Source organism: Physeter macrocephalus, chromosome 11, assembly GCF_002837175.3.
Source record: "Physeter macrocephalus isolate SW-GA chromosome 11, ASM283717v5, whole genome shotgun sequence".
Classification (NCBI taxonomy): domain Eukaryota; kingdom Metazoa; phylum Chordata; class Mammalia; order Artiodactyla; family Physeteridae; genus Physeter; species Physeter macrocephalus.
Genome location: NC_041224.1, coordinates 71823466 through 71833066, shown reverse-complemented (window position 1 = coordinate 71833066; position 9601 = coordinate 71823466). Strand labels below are relative to the sequence as shown.

The window sequence follows — 9601 nt, the reverse complement described above, 5'->3', positions numbered from 1 at the left end:
CACAGAGATCAAAGGCACTGTCCCCGAGGACCACACACAGATTTCAAACGCAAAACCTGTGCCACGCGAGGGGACCGGGAAGCTTCAAAGGGAACAGTGGCTGTCCACAGCAGCGCACCTGGCATCGCAACAGTGCCACCATCTCTGCCCCGCCAACGGACTGCTCCAGATAAACCTCTGGCTGTTCCAAAAGCCTGCCTGCCACACGGGCCGGCCGCGTCATGCCCTCCGGGAGAAACACTTTCGCTTTGCACATTCCCAAACGAGGGAACAGAGTGGCCAAAGGGCATGTTCGCATAACTCAACTACCCCCAAGGAGACCGGCAAAGACGCCTCAGGATGTCTACATTCTCTACGTCCCGCAAGACACCCTTGGGGCGTCATTCGTCCGGCAATGGAATCACAACTCTAGGCAGGTTACCTACCTCCCCGCATCCACATGAACTGCCAAAGCCATCCCCTCCATAGGCAGCTGATGCCAGCCCATCACGAACATGACACATCCTTGGGAAGCCGAGGCTAGTGCCTGCAACCAAATGATGCCAGCCCATGCCACAACATCACACAGGACCTGTCCTCGTCACGCCTTACCGTTCTGTCCAGTCCATCGGCCACCACGCAGGCATAAATACGGCCCTCGGTCCTCACCCCAATGCACCGTGACCCACTTGCAGCCAACACTGTGCCGGGAGCTGCAGTACAGGAGCTCACAAGGGCAACAGCGAAGCCTACTCCCACAGCACCCTTCTGCAGGGGCTGAACCCGAGCCCACCGCCACGCACTGCCCTAGACCGACCGGGCACTCTAGACCCCCACCGCGCCACACGCAACAACAGGGAAGGACACAGGCCTGGCCTGAGGCTCCAGGCTGCAACAAAGGAAGCTTGCTCTTTTCGGCTTCTGGACTCAAACCCAGAAGCGGCATGCACAAAGTGTGATCCTGGACAAAACACACCTATCCAAGCTGCAAGCCCACTGGGCCTAGAACAGCACACACTCCGACTCTGAAGACCAGAAGGGGACCTAGCTGCCTCGCAATCCCTCACCGGCCTTTCAGCAGGGACCTGCGATTCATGGACGACGCAGCTAATGTGCAGACACGGTTGACCCTTAGACGGGAGCCCCTCCAATGCTGGAGCACTGGGTCGTGCTTGCATGCATGGCGGCAGGGGACGCGGGCCCTAACTCCTCACTCTCCCCTACCCCTGAGAGAGGAAACGTCCTGGACCTCACTTTTGATGGGGAGACGGTACAGCCTTCTCACTGATTTTGCTCAGATTTTCCAAGGTATGCACACAAGGGTGTCATCATCGATCGAAGCACATGCTGGGACGCTGCAGAACACAACCGGGCAGGCCGCGGGGCTGTGCAGGGGAGCCTAGAGCTCGGAGTACTCCAAAAGAGTGGGGAATACACAGCCCTCAGGCCTCTCAGCAAGAGCAACAGTCAAACCACTCTTGCAGCCACTGGGCCCGTCTGAGGAAAACCTAACATCCAATGGCACATCTTGGGGTGGCTGAATGCCTACCGACCTGGGTTATCCACGTCCACGGTCGGCAACATGGCCCAGCTCTCTTGTTCCAGTTCTCCTCATCACCTCCAGTCGTCAGACCACGCAAACGTCCTGTGTTCTTTGCCATCGGCCAGCCTTGCCAATCAACTGCACCTGAGAAGTGGACAGAAATCACTCAGGAGTCAGACTTGCACCGGGGTCCTCTAGAACGTGATTCATGAGAACATTTCCCTGGGCTGGAGCCCCGAACATGCTTCACAAGGACCTCTATCCCTTACGAAGACCTGAATGTTTGCCTGACAGCACGACGGCAGTAAGTTAGGCACGTACGTTGGCCGTTGTGTGTGAGGGTGTATGTGTGTGTTCCTGCGTGCGCGCGGGCGTGACAGTGACTGCGCGGGATGACGCGCTTGGGGGTTTCTGTGTGGGCCTCTGAATCCGCGTCTTGGTCTTTGTGTATCCTTGAGGCCCTCGGCAGTGACCTTGAACAGTAAAAGTCGCAGTTTATACACAGCACCGAGGCTTTGGACCACCCCACTGAATGCAGAAAGTCCCCTGTCAGCTTCAAGAGGCCACATGTGAACTTTGACCCCCAGAGGCTGTTGAAATAGGCAACGGTCTCCCGCTCTCCCACAGCCATGCCTTCTGACCAAAGCACAAAGATTCGTCCAGACCTGCCTCCCGGCCGTGGGTGTCACATGTACATGGACCTGGAGACCCTGCCACCTAGGAGCACATCTGATGTCCACCTGGGGCCACTCCCAGCACTTTGGGAAGCAAGGAAACCTCCCATGGTTGGCGTTGACACTGACCTTCAGCTGGCTACAGGCAAGACGCAGCCCCGCACCTCACAAGGGGCTAGCGGACTTCAGCCCAAGTGCCACTTCTCGCCAACTAGGACAAATCACGTTCTGTGGACCCTTGGGAAAGCCCACCACGGGAAGTGCTGGGCTTTAGCAACCATGAGCCAGGTTGGAACCCCCTGACGGAAACTAGGCCATTTCCCCGGCCACGTCTCGCCAGCTCCCAGCCGGCACGTTTGGCAGCCCTAAACCCGGAGCCAACGCTCAAGCAGCTTATGGGTACACACAGTCGACCCTCAGACAGGAACCCCTTCAATATTAGGAGCCCTGGGTGGTGTTTGCATGCATGCCAGCAGGGGATGCTGGCCCTCCCTCCTCACGGTCCCCTACCGCCGAGAGAGGAAACGTGCTGGACCTCAGTTTCGATGAGGAGACGGTAGAGGGTTCTGGTCCAAACACACTTTTCCAAACTGCAAGCTCACTTGGCCTACACTAGCACACACTCCGACTCTGAAGACCAGCAGGAGAGCACGCCCTCTCGCATTGCCTCAACGGCCTTGCAGCAGAGACCTGATATTCATAGACGAAGCAGCTTATGGGTACACACAGTCGCCCCTCAGACAGGAACCCCTTCAATATTAGGAGCCCTGGGTGGTGTTTGCATGCATGCCAGCAGGGGATGCTGGCCCTCCCTCCTTATGGTCCCCTACCCCCGAGAGAGGAAACGTGCTGGACCTCAGTTTCGATGAGGAGACAGTAGAGGGTTCTCACTCATTTTGTTCAGATTTTCCAAGGAATGCATACAAGGGTGTCATCATCGATCCAAGCACGTGCTGGGAGGCTGCAGAACACAACCGGGCATGTCGTGGGGGCCTGCAGAGGAGCCATGACCCCGTAGTACTCCAAAACCCTGGGGAATCTACAGTCCTCAGGCCACTCAGCAAGAGCAACAGTCAATCCACTCTGGCAGCCACTGGGCCCGTTTGAGGAAAACCTCATATCCAATGGCACATCTCAGGGTGGGTGAATGCCTACCTTCCGGAGTTAGCCACGGTCACACTTAGCAACACGCGCCTGCCCCATTTTTCCAGTTCTCCTTAGCACCTCCAGTCATCAGACAACGCGAAGGTCTTCTGGTCTTTGCCGACGGCCAGCCTTGCCCAGCAGCTACACCTGAGAAGTGGACATAGATCACACAGGCTTCAGAATGGACCGGGTTCCTAAGAGAACATGATTCACACGAATGTTTACCTGGGCTTGAGCCCAGACCCTGCTTCCCAAGGACCTCTACCCTTACCGAGAACTCAATGTTTGTCTAGCTGCACAACTGCAGGAAGCTAGGCACGTACGTTGGCCATTTTATGAGAGGGAGTATGTGTGTGTTCACGCGTGTGCACGTGTGTGACTGTGACTGGGTACGAGGACGCGCGCTTCTGGGCTTCTCTGTGTGCCTCTGAATCCGCATCTTGGTCTCTGTGTGTCGCTGTGGCCCTCTGCTGAGACCTCGAACAATAAAACCCACACTTTATACACAGGGCCCTGCCGTTGGACCCCCCCAATTAAATGGAGAAAGACCCCTGCAAGCTTCAAGAGGCTGAATGTGAACGTTGACCCCCCAGGGGCTGTTGACATAGGCCACGGGAGATCCTGCCAGCTTGTAGCACATCTGATGTGCAATTGGGGCCACTCCTACCATTTCTGGAAGCAAGGAAACAGCCTATGGGCGGGCCAATACCTTCGTGCAGCTGGCTACATTCAAGATGCAGCCCGGCACCTCTGAAGGGGCTAACCAAATTCAGCCCAAGTGACAATTCTCGCCAACTAGGCCAAATCACGTTCCGAGGGCCCATGGGAATGTCCACCACAGGAAGCGGTGGGCTTCAGCAGCCATGACCCAGGTTCCAACCCCACTGCGGAAACTAGGCCACCTTCCCGGCCAAGTGTCGCCAACGCCCAGCCAGAAGGGTTCGCGGCCCTGAATCCGGAGTAAGCGCTCAAATGCTTGACAGCTTCGTCCTGTGTGCCCTCCTCCTGCTCACAGGGCAACTTGACCCTACTGGAAGCAAACACGGGGACACTGTACACCAGGGAAGACAGACCGCAAGCGTGTCGGCTTTGGTGACACCGACCTTACCCCATGCATCCTGGCACTTCTGCACTGCAACAGCGACACTACTAAGGTTCTCACAGGGATCAAAGGCACTGTCCCCGAGGACCACACACAGATTTCAAACGCAAGACCTGTGCCACGCGAGGGGACCGGGAAGCTTCAAAGGGAACAGTGGCTGTCCACAGCAGCGCACCTGGCATCGCAACAGTGCCACCATCTCTGCCCCGCCAACGGGCTGCTCCAGATAAACCTCTGGCTGTTCTAAAAGCCTGCCTGCCACACGGGCCGGCCGCGTCATGCCCTCCGGGGGAAACACTTTCGCTTTGCACATTCCCAAACGAGGGAACAGAGTGGCCAAAGGGCATGTTCGCATAACTCAACTACCCCCAAGGAGACCGGCAAAGACGCCTCAGGATGTCTACATTCTCTACGTCCCGCAAGACACCCTTGGGGCGTGATTCGTCCGGCAATGGAATCACAACTCTAGGCAGGTTACCTACCTCCCCGCATCCACGTGAACTGCCAAAGCCATCCCCTCCATAGGCAGCTGATGCCAGCCCATCATGAGCATGACACATCCTTGGGAAACCGAGGCTAGTGCCTGCAACCAAATGATGCCAGCCCATGCCACAACATCACACAGGACCTGTCCTCGTCACGCCTTACCGTTCTGTCCAGTCCATCGGCCACCACGCAGGCTTAAATACAGCGCTCGGTCCTCACCCCACTCCACCGTGACCCACTTGCAGCCAACACTGTGCCGGGAGTTGCAGTACAGGAGCTCACAAGGGCAACAGCGAAGCCTACTCGCTCAGCACCCTTCTGCAGAGGCTGAACCCGAACCCAACGCCACGCACTGCCCTAGACCGACCGGGCACTCAAGATCCTCACCGCGCTATACGCAACAACAGGGAAGGCCACAGGCCTGGCCTGAGGCTCCAGGCTGCAACAAAGGAAGATTGCTCATTTCGGCTTCCGGACTCAAACCCAGGAGCGGCATGCACAAAGTGTGATCCTGGACAAAACACACCTAACCAAGCTGCAAGCTCACTGGGCCTAGAACAGCACACACTCCGACTCTGAAGACCAGAAGGGGAGCTAGCTGCCTCGCAATCCCTCACCGGCCTTTCAGCAGGGACCTGCGATTCATGGACGACCCAGCTAATGTGCAGACACGGTTGACCCTTAGACGGGAGCCCCTCCAATGTTGGAGCCCTGGGTGGTGCTTGCATGCATGGCGGCAGGAGACGCGGGCCCTAACTCCTCACACTCCCCTACTCCTGAGAGAGGAAACGACCTGGACCTCAGTTTTGATGGGGAGAGGGTACAGCGTTCTCACTGATTTTGTTCAGATTTTCCAAGGTATGCACACAAGAGGAAACGACTTGGACCTCAGTTTTGATGGGGAGACGGTACAGCGTTCTCACTGATTTTGTTCAGATTTTCCAAGGTATGCACACAAGGGTGTCATCATCGATCGAAGCACATGCTGGGACGCTGCAGAACACAACCGGGCAGGCCGCGGGGCTGTGCAGGGGAGCCTAGAGCTCGGAGTACTCCAAAAGAGTGGGGAATACACAGCCCTCAGGCCTCTCAGCAAGAGCAACAGTCAAACCACTCTTGCAGCCACTGGGCCCGTCTGAGGAAAACCTAATATTCAATGGCACATCTTGGGGTGGGTGAATGCCTACCGACTTGTGTTGTCCACGTCCACTCTCGGCAACATGGCCCAGCTCTCTGCTTCCAGTTCTCCTCATCACCTCCAGTCGTCAGACCACGCAAACGTCCTGTGTTCTTTGCCATCGGCCAGCCTTGCCAATCAACTGCACCTGAGAAGTGGACAGAAATCACTCAGGAGTCAGACTTGCACCGGGGTCCTCTAGAACGTGATTCATGAGAACATTTCCCTGGGCTGGAGCCCCGAACCTGCTTCACAAGGACCTCTATCCCTTACGAAGACCTGAATGTTTGCCTGACAGCACGACGGCAGTAAGTTAGGCACGTACGTTGGCCGTTGTGTGTGAGGGTGTATGTGTGTGTTCCTGCGTGCGCGCGGGCGTGACAGTGACTGCGCGGGATGACGCGCTTGGGGGTTTCTGTGTGGGCCTCTGAATCCGCGTCTTGGTCTTTGTGTATCCTTGAGGCCCTCGGCAGTGACCTTGAACAGTAAAAGTCGCAGTTTATACACAGCACCGAGGCTTTGGACCACCCCACTGAATGCAGAAAGTCCCCTGTCAGCTTCAAGAGGCCACATGTGAACTTTGACCCCCAGAGGCTGTTGAAATAGGCAACGGTCTCCCGCTCTCCCACAGCCATGCCTTCTGACCAAAGCACAAAGATTCGTCCAGACCTGCCTCCCGGCCGTGGGTGTCACATGTACATGGACCTGGAGACCCTGCCACCTAGGAGCACATCTGATGTCCACCTGGGGCCACTCCCAGCACTTTGGGAAGCAAGGAAACCTCCCATGGTTGGCGTTGACACTGACCTTCAGCTGGCTACAGGCAAGACGCAGCCCCGCACCTCTCAAGGGGCTAGCGGACTTCAGCCCAAGTGCCACTTCTCGCCAACTAGGACAAATCACGTTCTGTGGACCCTTGGGAATGCCCACCACGGGAAGTGCTGGGCTTTAGCAACCATGAGCCAGGTTGGAACCCCACGACGGAAACTAGGCCATTTTCCCGGCCACGGCTCGCCAGCTCCCAGCCGGCATGTTTGGCAGCCATAAACCCGGAGCAAACGCTCAAATGCTTGACAGCCTCGGCCTACCTGCCCACCTCCTGCCCGCACGGCGACTCGACCTTGCTGGAAGCCACAGACGCCATGCGAACATGGGGACGCTGTACACCAAGGAAGGCAGACTGAATACATGTCTGCTTTGATGACGCTGACCACACCCCATGCATTCTGGCATTTCTTCACTGCCACAGCGACACTACCGTGGACCTCAGAGTGTTGAAAGCCACTGTCCCCGAGGATCACACACAGACATTCAATGGAAGACCTCTGTCACGCGAGGGGACTTGCAAGTCAGAAAGGGCACAGTGGCTGTCCACGGCAGTGCACCGGGCTTCGCCACGGTGCCCCCACCTCCGGCCCGCATAAACCTCTGGCTGTTTGAAAGGCCCGCGTGCCACACGGGCCGGCCACCTCATGCCCTCTGGGAGAAACACTTTCGCGCTGCACATTCCCAGAAGAGGGAACAAAGCGGCCAAAGCGCACGCTCGCATAACTCACCTTCCTCCGAGGAGGCCGGCACCAATACCTCAGCATGTCCATCTACTCTAGGTGCCGCAAGACACCCTTTGGGAGTCATTCCTCCGGCAACGGGATCGCAGCTGATGACAAGTTACCTACCTCACCGCATCCTCATGAACTGCCAAAGCCTCCCCTTCTTAGGCAGCTGATGCCAGCCCATCACGAACGGGACACATCCTCGGGAAGCCGAGGCCGACACCTGCCACCCAATGATGACATTCTATTTCATGACATCACAAAGGTCCTGTCCTCATCATCCCTTACATTCCTGTCCCGGCCATCAGCCACCACGCAGGCTTAAACGGAGCACCGCCCTCGCCCCACTCCACGAGGACCCACTTGTCCCCAACACTCTGCCGGTAGTTAAAGTAGAGGAGCAGACAAGGGCAACACTGAGGCATAATCCATCAGCCACTTTAGGCCGACGCCCACCCCGAGCCACAGCCGACCACAGCTCCGGCCTCACTTGGCAGTCAAGAAAGTCACAGTGCCAAACGCAAGAACAGGGAGGGCCACAGGCCTGGCCTGAGGCTCCAGTCTCCAACCAGAGAACCTTGCTCGTTTTGGCCTCCAGAATTAAACCCCGAAGCGGCATGCACGAAGCGTGAGCCTGGCCCAAACACACTTTTCCAAGCTGCAAGCTCACTTGGCCTACACCAGCACACACTCCGACTCTGAAGACAAGCAGGAGAGCACGCCCTCTCGCATTGCCTCAACGGCCTTGCAGCAGAGACCTGATATTCATAGACGACCCAGCTTATGGGTGGACACAGTCGACCGTCAGACAGGAACCCCTCCAATATTAGGAGCCCTGGGTGTTTTTTGCATGCATGCCAGCAGGGGATGCTGGCCCTCCCTCCTCACGGTCCCCTACCGCCGAGAGAGGAAACGTGCTGGACCTCAGTTTCGATGAGGAGACGGTAGAGGGTTCTCACTCATTTTGTTCAGATTTTCCAAGGAATGCATACAAGGGTGTCATCATCGATCCAAGCACGTGCTGGGAGGCTGCAGAACACAACCGGGCATGTCGTGGGGGCCTGCAGAGGAGCCATGACCCCGTAGTACTCCAAAACCCTGGGGAATCTACAGTCCTCAGGCCACTCAGCAAGAGCAACAGTCAATCCACTCTGGCAGCCACTGGGCCCGTCTGAGGAAAACCTCATATCCAATGGCACATCTCAGGTTGGGTGAATGCCTACCTTCCGGAGTTAGCCACGGTCACACATAGCAACACGCGCCTGTCCCATTTTTCCAGTTCTCCTTAGCACCTCCAGTCATCAGACAACGCGAAGGTCTTCTGGTCTTTGCCGACGGCCAGCCTTGCCCAGCAGCTACACCTGAGAAGTGGACATAGATCACACAGGCTTCAGAATGGACCGGGTTCCCAAGAGAACATGATTCACACGAATGTTTACCTGGGCATGAGCCCAGACCCTGCTTCCCAAGGACCTCTACCCTTACCGAGAACTCAATGTTTGTCTAGCTGCACAACTGCAGGAAGCTAGGCACGTACGTTGGCCGGTGTGTGAGAGGGAGTATGTGTGTGTTCACGCGTGTGAACGTGTGTGACTGTGACTGGGCACGAGGACGCGCGCTTCTGGGCTTCTCTGTGTGCCTCTGAATCCGCATCTTGGTCTCTGTGTGTCGCTGTGGCCCTCTGCTGAGACCTCGAACAATAAAACCCACACTTTATACACAGCGCCCTGCCGTTGGACCCCCCAATTGAATGGAGAAAGACCCCTGCAAGCTTCAAGAGGCTGAATGTGAACTTTGACCCCCCAGGGGCGGTTGACATAGGCCACGGGAGATCCTGCCAGCTTGTAGCACATCTGATGTGCACTTGGGGCCACTCCCGGCACTTCTGGAAGCAAGGAAACAGCCTATGGGCGGGCCAATACCTTCGTGCAGCTGGCTACA

General features: G+C 57.0%; 1 long non-coding RNA gene and 5 other non-coding genes across 6 annotated transcripts in view; all 6 read right to left on the bottom strand.

Moving 5' to 3' along the window:
* LOC114487208 (uncharacterized) overlaps window positions 1-3486 on the bottom strand; it is a 16976-nt gene extending 13490 nt beyond the window's left edge. The window contains exons 1-2 of the long non-coding RNA XR_003682120.2: window positions 3352-3486; window positions 1533-1666 (exon numbers count right to left, since the gene is read on the bottom strand). This is a non-coding gene — a long non-coding RNA (uncharacterized lncRNA). The remainder of the gene's footprint in view (window positions 1-1532; window positions 1667-3351) is intronic.
* On the bottom strand, window positions 1225-1317 carry LOC112066306 (small nucleolar RNA SNORD116). Its single transcript, XR_002892548.1, has one exon. It is a non-coding gene; the product is annotated as a small nucleolar RNA SNORD116 (small nucleolar RNA).
* LOC112066300 (small nucleolar RNA SNORD116) lies at window positions 3048-3140 on the bottom strand. The gene has a single exon (XR_002892542.1). It is a non-coding gene; the product is annotated as a small nucleolar RNA SNORD116 (small nucleolar RNA).
* A 2239-nt stretch (window positions 3487-5725) lies between the features above and the next one.
* Window positions 5726-5813, bottom strand: LOC112066307 (small nucleolar RNA SNORD116). The gene has a single exon (XR_002892549.1). It is a non-coding gene; the product is annotated as a small nucleolar RNA SNORD116 (small nucleolar RNA).
* Window positions 5814-5906, bottom strand: LOC112066304 (small nucleolar RNA SNORD116). Its single transcript, XR_002892546.1, has one exon. It is a non-coding gene; the product is annotated as a small nucleolar RNA SNORD116 (small nucleolar RNA).
* Window positions 5907-8579: 2673 nt separating this feature from the next.
* On the bottom strand, window positions 8580-8672 carry LOC112066299 (small nucleolar RNA SNORD116). Its single transcript, XR_002892541.1, has one exon. It is a non-coding gene; the product is annotated as a small nucleolar RNA SNORD116 (small nucleolar RNA).
* Window positions 8673-9601: the final 929 nt, after the last annotated feature.